General features: G+C 33.9%; 1 protein-coding gene and 1 long non-coding RNA gene across 6 annotated transcripts in view; one reads left to right on the plus strand and one right to left on the minus strand.

Moving 5' to 3' along the window:
• LOC102680652 (wiskott-Aldrich syndrome protein family member 3) overlaps window positions 1-8,848 on the minus strand; it is a 40,640-nt gene that overhangs the window by 21,560 nt on the left and 10,232 nt on the right. The window lies entirely within an intron of this gene.
• Window positions 1,348-3,321, plus strand: LOC102680247. 3 transcript variants are annotated; one of them, XR_421393.2, is made up of 4 exons: window positions 1,348-1,774; window positions 1,947-2,088; window positions 2,160-2,537; window positions 3,051-3,321. It is a non-coding gene; the product is annotated as an uncharacterized LOC102680247 (long non-coding RNA). The 3 variants fall into 3 exon arrangements; XR_421389.2 differs by having other exon boundaries at window positions 1,349-1,774; window positions 3,059-3,321; XR_004150107.1 differs by having other exon boundaries at window positions 1,349-1,689; window positions 3,059-3,321.

Raw genomic sequence — 8,848 nt, forward strand, 5'->3', positions numbered from 1 at the left:
TTGTTTCATTTAAACAAGATGAACGAGACGTAAGAAACGTGCATTACAGCATTGCGTTACACGTGGATATCGAATTGTTACTGTTGTACTCTTGTCAATCGTCGGGTCTTAAGTTTCATACGAATCGTATGAATAAAAAAGCTAATCGTGCAATTGTCGTTTAAAAACGACATATACTCGCGAAAGAATATATTACGAGAGCGATTCTCTTTTATTCTTCAAAATTTTTCAAATCGATAACAATTCGATCGATCTTCGTTCAAAATTTTTCTAGACGAGAGCAAAAACATTTTTTTTCCATTTAAAACATTCTACTTTTAAGAATTAACTCTAAACAATTTTTCTCTCGAATGGATTCACTTCACTCAAGATCGATAATGATTTATCGATTCAAAAAAATTGCGATAGCAAATTCTCAATAATTTCATAGAATATAACACATATCCCTATTCCATCCAATCCCTATCTTACCAACCGTCAATCGAATCATCCGTTTCCACTTTGGAATAAACGTAGGCAAAGAAGAAGAGAGGCAAAGAAGCGGAAAGCGAAAGGCGGAGACTAAAAAGCTCGAGTGCCGGAAAAGGAGACGCGGACCGTGAAAGGTACGCGAAACGAGAGTGGTACTGCGAAAAAGCGGGAGACAAGACGGAGAAGAATCCCGGCGGACAGTGGCGCGAGATATCGGGTAACATTCGTCATGGTGAGTGCGGAGACGTCGACCTCGCGGAGATACACGCCTGTCGGGACTGGTCGCGAAACTCTTCCAACGACCATCAACCGACCGTCAACGCGGTGGAACGAGTCCACGACAAATTTAATCTTCTCGCGAACCGGACTTGGTTTCCGTGATGGAACGAACGTTCACAGATCCTCGTTTCCGCCGAGAGATTCGCGGCCGATTGTCAGACAGAAAGTTTCGAATAAGTGTGGAACAATGGAAAAGCGAAATATTTATGTACCGGGCTCTCTATATTCGTGGAATAATTTGGAACTAACTTTTGGAACGTTGATTTTAAGAGAAAATATAAGTCGATGTACGGGAATATTGAGGTTTATTAATTTAATAAGTTGAATGAAGATAGAACTATCTCGCTTTATCTTCGTTTCCTTTCACGAACTTTCTAACCTAACCTAATATAATTGCACACACAGCTTGATAAATAAGCCTTAATATTTTTACGTACTTTCGTATTTGTTTTGAACCTTAGTTTAATATCTATCTTCAAAATATTCTTTAAATATATTATCCTGTACAAATAAACACTGTTTGAAAATATTATTTTGTTTAATTTTTTGGATCTGATATTACAACTTTTTTCAGCATTGATGATCGTTGGTCGATAAAATGTCATCAGAGGAGAGATATATCATATTCTAATATAATGAAAAAAATAAATAAAAAGAAAAAGAAACAATAAAGGACTACTGGGACGTTCTCGAGCTATTTTATAGCTTCGTTTATTGCGACTATCGCGATTATTGCGCCATCGATCGGGAGAATACGGTAAACTCGCCATTGGCGAGTCGTGATAATTACGAAGGATACATTTCAGGAAAAGAGTTGAGTGTGGTTAAGCTCTGGTGGATGTTGATGAGTTTTTCGAGAGTTTTGGAGATGAAATATTCGAGTGCTTTCCGGAATTAAGCGCGCTTTCTTTGCGGTCGGTTACAAAGTGTTGGAGTTAGGTTAGGTTCAATTCTGCGTTTCTTAAACTAGAATGTTTTTTGCGAGAGCAAATTTCTCGTCGAATATTCTTCTCAGAAAATTATTGTTCGTTAATTTTTAATTGCGTTAAAAAGAGATTGTTGCAATTCGAATTATTTGAATTATTAATTTCGAAAACATTAATTTAAAATTCATCTTGAAATTTTTATTTTTTAACTTAATAATTGATTTTTCAAAATTCTTAAATTCCCTTAGATATCAAGTTTTTTCCTTCTAGATATTCACAAATTTATATTTCAGAAAAGAAAGAAACGCAAATGTCACGCTTCCCAGAGAGAGAGAGTACACTTCTCCCTAAACACATAGAAAGATACTCTTGTTCCGCGCAAAACAGCGCCAGGTCAACGACACTTTAACTGGTACGAAATTAACCCTCCGCACGAGAGATCCACCTTTAACTCCAGGAGTCCTCGTAATCGCTTGTTTCTAGATCTCAATTCCGTATAACCAAGAGCTAATTGTATCAAAGTAGGGAGGAGAAACGGCAAAGTGGAAAACGTTTCCACGTAACTCGATCAACGTCAAGGTGTCCACCCATGTTACCGCGTCTACGACCAGTCTGACCACTTATCGACATCTGTAAATGCACCTTGAACGGGTCCAACGACGACTTTATCCATCGTTGTTGATTCACCGCCAGTTATCGATAAATTAACGCGGCGTAAACTTGACGCGTTATCGTGCGTTGGCCACGCCTCTCTCCCTTTCTATACCGAAAACGGGAGAGATCGTGGGATGGACGTGTATTGCAACCGATAACGATAACGATGCATCGCCGACCATGGTTGCGGAAAACGATCGCCCACAGGTTTGTTTAATAATTTTTTCTTTCTATTTATTCATTGTCTTCCTTTCTTTTCCAATTATTTAACATTTTTTTTTTCTAATTTAAGAAATATTACGTACGTACGTTTAAGAATAATACACATCGCGCGATGTCTTTCGAGAGGTTAGGTTAAGTTACGAATTTGCGAATCATTATGGATTCGAAGAACGATCATTATTATTATACATACGTATGTACATAATAACATCTAACAGTTATTTTATTTATTCTTTTTTCCCAATTACTTGAAAATTTTTCCAATTTAAAAAATATAACGTACACGTATATCGTTTCGATGTTTTTTAAGAGGTTATGTTTGGACATGCGGATTCGAAAAATTTGATCGCCCACGATTTATCCAATAATTCATCATATTTATTCATCAGATTTAACAATTCTTCTTTTTCTTTTCTAATTACTTAAAAAAATGTCACCAATTTAAGAAATATCACACTTAATTACGTACAAGAAATTATTTTTATCGCTCGAACGAAGTTTTCCAGTTTTCGTTTGTTTAAAATCAAACGTATAACATCGAAGTAAACGTTTGGTAGAGCATCGATATGGAAGATGGTGCACAAGAAACTGGCAGTGAAGTTCCGGGTGAAACGAACGCTTTGCATGCGTGTATCAGCCTTCCCCATAAAGCTTAATTGCGATTGAAGGTCTTCGGCATAACCCAGACATGGATTAAGGTGCAACCATAGAAGCATACACGTTACAAAGTGCCGGTTACCGGTTTGAAGCGTTTATTAATGCAATAACGTGCCGCGATAAACTTCCACCATAATTCGCCTCATTTCATTTTAATCTTAAGTTTAACGTTATACGTTATCATTCGAAAACGTGCAAGCAAAACGTTCTTTAAAACACGATTCCATCGAAATAACGTTCTTTTTCCATTCAAATATGATTGCAACGTAATTAAATAATTTGACGAGATTTTGACACCTCACGAGATATTGATACATTCGTAAATTAATTTTTAAGAATCTGTTGATTTAAAATGCGAATTTCAAAAAATTTTCTACACCAATTTTTTTTTTTTTTACATTTTCGATTCGATTTCTAAAATTGATTTTCCAAAAATAATTATATTAAAATGTTTTTTTTCAAAGATTCAATAATCAAAATTTAAGTTTTAAAAGTACACGGATATTTCGTTCGTTAATCTTTTAGATTGTTAAATCCTAATTTTCTTCTCTAGGAGTAAAGTTAATGTCTCTTAAGTTATCTCGTTGAATCACGAGTCAAGTTCACTTTGAACACGAGGGAGGATGCACAAAGGTGCCGAAACCGTTTTTTTCCACCCTTTGGTGAATGAGTTTAGAAAGGGTTAACGCGCTCCTGGGCATTCGAGTATATAGGGTGGAAGGAACCACAATTTCGCCAACAATGCGGCTACCTTCATCGCCGCGTCATGTGTAGGGTATGGAGATTCTGTAGAGGAGGTAACGTTTGAATTACTGGTTATGCAATCGTGCTAAGATACTGTGGATGAAGAAGACATGTTGTATTAGAAGAAAATGATAATGATTGATGATAATTCAATTTTATCGAATAGTTTCTATAACGTAGTCGTCTTTTATTTTTCGATCTTTGAATTTAAGTAAAAATTATCATGCGTTTTTCATCGCAAGAAACAATATTTGGTTATATTTTATATTTTTTCAAATTCTTAATAAATGTTGCTTTAATTAAAATTGATAATTCAATTTAATTTAATTCAGTTTTACGAATAGTTTCTATAACATAGTCGTTTCTTATTTTTCAATCTCTGAATTTAATTAAAAAAAAAAAAAGGAGATAAATAAAATTATCATAGATTTTTCATCGCAAGAAACAGTATTTTATATTTTTTCAAATTCATAATAAATATTGTTTTAGTGAAAATTAATAATTTAATTCCTTTTACGATTGAATAGTTTCTATAAAGTAGTCATCTTTTATTTTTCGATCTTTGAATTTAAATAAAAATTATTATGCGTTTTTCGCAAGAAACAATATTTGTTATATTTTATATTTTTTCAAATTCGTAAATATTGTTTTGAAAATTGGTAATTCAATTCGTTTTACGATTTCTTATTTTTCTCTGAATTTAAGTAAAAATTATCATGTGTTTTTCATCGCATGAAACAATATTTCATATTTTTTCAAATTCGTAAATATTTTAATGTTTTGAAAATTGATAATTCAATTCGTTTTACGATCTCTGAATTTAATTAAAAAAAAAAAGAAAGGAGATAAATAAAATTATCATGCATTTTGCATCGCAAGAAACAATATTTCGTTATATTTTATATTTTTTCAAATTCGTAATAAATGTTGTTTTAGTGAAAATTGATAATTCAATTCGTTTTACGAATAGTTTTTATAACGTAGTCGTTTTTTATTTTTCGATCTCTGAATTTAAGTAAAAATTATCATGCATTTTGCATCGCAAGAAACAATATTTGTTATATTTTATATTTTTTCAAATTCATAATAAATGTTGTTTTAGTGAAAATTGATTCAATTTTTTTTAAAATTGAAACAATTCAATTCGTTTTATCGATCTCTTATTTTTCGATCTCTGAATTTAATTAAAAAAAAAAAAAAGAAAGGAGATAAATAAAATCATCATGCATTTTGCATCGCAAGAAACAATATTTCGTTATATTTTTTATATATTTTTTTTAAAATCGTAAATGTTGTTTTATCTTGTTACCGAGCAATATCCTGTTACTATAATTTATCGCACATTATCTAACCTAATAATATGCATGTTACGCGATTTATAGAACGTTAAAAACAGGCTACGTTAAAGGCTGATAAACTACGCGCTATTGGAAATCCATAATGCATCGTTCCACACGCAGGAAAGTACATTGAGGCACATTTGTTCCGTTGATAAAAATAATATCCATCGCAAACAATTCGTTCTTCTTATTTATTTGAACATTTTACTGCCTATCGAATCGAAGAAGAAGTTTTTCTCTCCACACAGACGATAAAATTTTTTTTGAATCTTCTCTCTCTCTTTCTCCCTTTTCTCTCATTACCTCTGCTTTCTTCCTTCCACGAAACTAAAAATAAAAATAAAAATAAAAATCTCTTCCTTCTTTTCCAAATATTCGACGAACGTTTTTCTCTTTCGATCGCCCTTTTCTCCCGTTTTCTTTCTTTCTTTCTTCCATTCCACGGGCATCGTTGCACGAAACGAAACATTCGAGATAAAATCCCGATTTTCTTCTTAAATATCGGATATTCAGAAGTGAAGAATGCTTCTCCTTTTTTTATCCGCTTTCTTTCGTTGTAGAATCGTTGCACGAATCGAAATTCTGGATAAAATTTTTTTTCTTCTTTACGCCAAATACGGGTTCAACGAGTGAAGAACGAGCGCTTTTCTCTTTCGATCCACTTTTTCATCCTCCTCTTCCCCCTTTTCTTTCTTCAATTGCACGAAACCAAACGTTCGAGATAAAATCCCGATTTTTCTTCTTTGCATATTCTAAGTATTGGATAATATTCAGCAGTGGAGTTTAGCAATGAAGAAAATTTAGATTTTCTTCTTTGCATAATTTAAATATCGATTTGGTAGTGAAGAAAATCCAGATTTTCTTCTTTGCATAATTTAAATATCGGTTTAGCAATGAAGAAAATTTAGATTTTCTTCTTTATATACTTTAAATATCGGTTTAGCAATGAAGAAAATTTAGATTTTCTTCTTTATATACTCTGAATATCAATATTCAGCAGTGAAGAAAATCCAGATTTTCTTCTTTGCATAATTTAAATATCGGTTTAGCAATGAAGAAAAGAAGAAAAGAAAATTTAGATTTTCTTCTTTACGTATTCTAAATATTGAATAATATTCAGCAGTGGAAAACGAGTACTTTTCTCTTTTTTTTTTCTATCCACGAATATTAAAAATATTCGAGATAAAATCTAGATTTTCTCTAAATATCGGTTCAGCAGTGAAGAAAATCCACATTTTCTTTTTTATTCTAAATAATCGTACTCTAAATAATCGAATAATATTTAACAATGGAAAACGAACGTTTCTGTTTTTTTTTTCTTCCATCCACGAATATCAAAACGAAACATTTGAGATAAAATATTCTTCTTTGCATATTCTGAATATCGGTTCAGCAGTGAAGAAAATTTAGATTTTCTTCTTTACGTACTCTAAATATCGAATAATATTCAGCAGTGGAAAACGAGTACTTTTCTCTTTCTTTCTTCAATTGCACGAAACGAAATATTCGAAATAAAATCCAGATTTTCTTATTTGCATACTCTAAATATCAGTTCAGCAGTGAAGAAAATCCAGATTTTCTTTTTTACATACTCTAAATATCGAATAATATTCAGCAGTGAAAAACGAGCGCTTCTCTCTTTTTTTTCTTCCATCCACGAATATCAAAACGAAACATTCGAGATAAAATCCAGATTTTCTTCTTTACGTACTCTAAACATGAACGATAATATTCAACGAGTGGGGACCGCTTCTCTTCTTTCCTCCGCTTTATTTCTTCCATCCTACGTTCAAAGTAAAATCCTTCTTTTTTTTCTCCAAACATTCCTTTTACATCTAGATATCAGTCGAAGCAACGAGCGCGTTTATTTTTCCCCATTAATTCCACTTCACACGAGGCGAGCCCGGCGAATCGGGCGCGATTACGGGCGGAAAATCTCGGCCATTAGAAAATGGAAACGATTCACCGTTCAAACGGATGCGCCACGGATGCAATAGTTAAAAAAAAAAAAAAAAGTTTTTGCAAAGGTTTTGAATAGGCAGAATCTGCATACCCAGATATACCGAAACAGAGAAGGAGATGGCTGCTCTCGAAACGGGCTTTTACGCTCCGCGACATTCAAGAGGAGCGTAATTAATCGAGTCGCGTGAATGGGAGACGCGAGCATCCGTTTCGTAAGCGAAAATCATTTTTACCGACGTACACGTTCGCGCCTGCGTGCAAATCTATTTATCCTCGAAAGTATATTTTTCTTTCTCTTTCTTTCTTTCTTTTTTTTTTTTTCTCCTCCTCCTTCTTCTCGTTTCGCCGCTTATCTACGATCAACACGCGCGATGCGGAAAAAACTCGAGATGCATTTGTGCATTTAATGGCACTCGTGGTCGCATTGTTGAAGGATACTTACGTCACTTCACCGTTCGCGGAAGTGTTTCAGAGAACCACACTTCTTGTGGAAAAATCATGGCAGGGATGAGGGGAGAGGGTATTGCGAGACGCTGTAAGTGCGAATTGGAAAGAGTTTTTCTTGCGGTCGTGGAATCTCTCGTTGCTCGCGTGTTGGTAAATTTTTACTTTTGAAATTTCCTTCTCGCGAATTATTTATCGTGAAAAAATTGATATTCTATATTCGTCTAATTCGATTTTTCAGGAAAGAATCAACAGCACAGTACATTGAAATATATTAAGTTGAACAATGGATAAATACAATATTCGATTAGTAATATAAGAATATATATTATTTAAATCTTTTATTTATATCTCTACCTACCTGAGAATTGAGAGAACAGAGAATGAATAAAAAATATATTTATATCAAACGAAACTCTTTCCTCAACAAAATAACATTAATAACAAAAAAAAAATTACATATTCCAAGTTACCATTATTGCAGCAAATCAAAGACAAAGCAGAATAAACGGAGTGAAAACAAATCCAAAAAGAATTCAAAGTTCCCCTTAACAAGTTCCGTCTTCGTGCAGCCTCTCATCTCGAGAGAGAGCATTGGAAAAGTAAGTAATAACTATCCCGGCATACAAGAATTCCTCTTAGCGGGAAGCACGAAAAAGTGCTAGGAACGACGAGGATAAAGAAAGAAAGAAAGAAAGAAAGAACGCGAGCAAAGACGTTGGAAACGGCGAGATGCGATTATGAGGGAAAGAGAAGTATAAAGAAAAAAACTTGGCTTCGAGCCAGGTCAATGCGAAAGTGCCACGCAACGATGGACGATGGGCCTGGCTTCGATCGAGCATCGCGCAGCTGCATCGCACCGAACCGTACGGCTCATATTACGGGAGTTGATGTCAGTGCGGCGATCGGTAACATGTTAGCCACGCAGGATACGCAAGGAGGAATCGATGAATACGATTCAGGCCATTGGCAATAACGAAGAGGCAGGTAACTGGGGACTTTCAATCGAGGAGAAAGCCACCGAATTCTCGAGTTATTTTTATTCTTCGTGTTCGCTTAACGCACGTTTTTTTTAATATCGGATAAACGAAATTCGTTTATCGACGAGTCATTATGCTGTGTTTTCTTTTTTTTTTTTTTTTTTTTTTT

Source organism: Apis dorsata, unplaced genomic scaffold (assembly GCF_000469605.1).
Source record: "Apis dorsata unplaced genomic scaffold, Apis dorsata 1.3 scaffold_150, whole genome shotgun sequence".
NCBI lineage: Eukaryota > Metazoa > Arthropoda > Insecta > Hymenoptera > Apidae > Apis > Apis dorsata.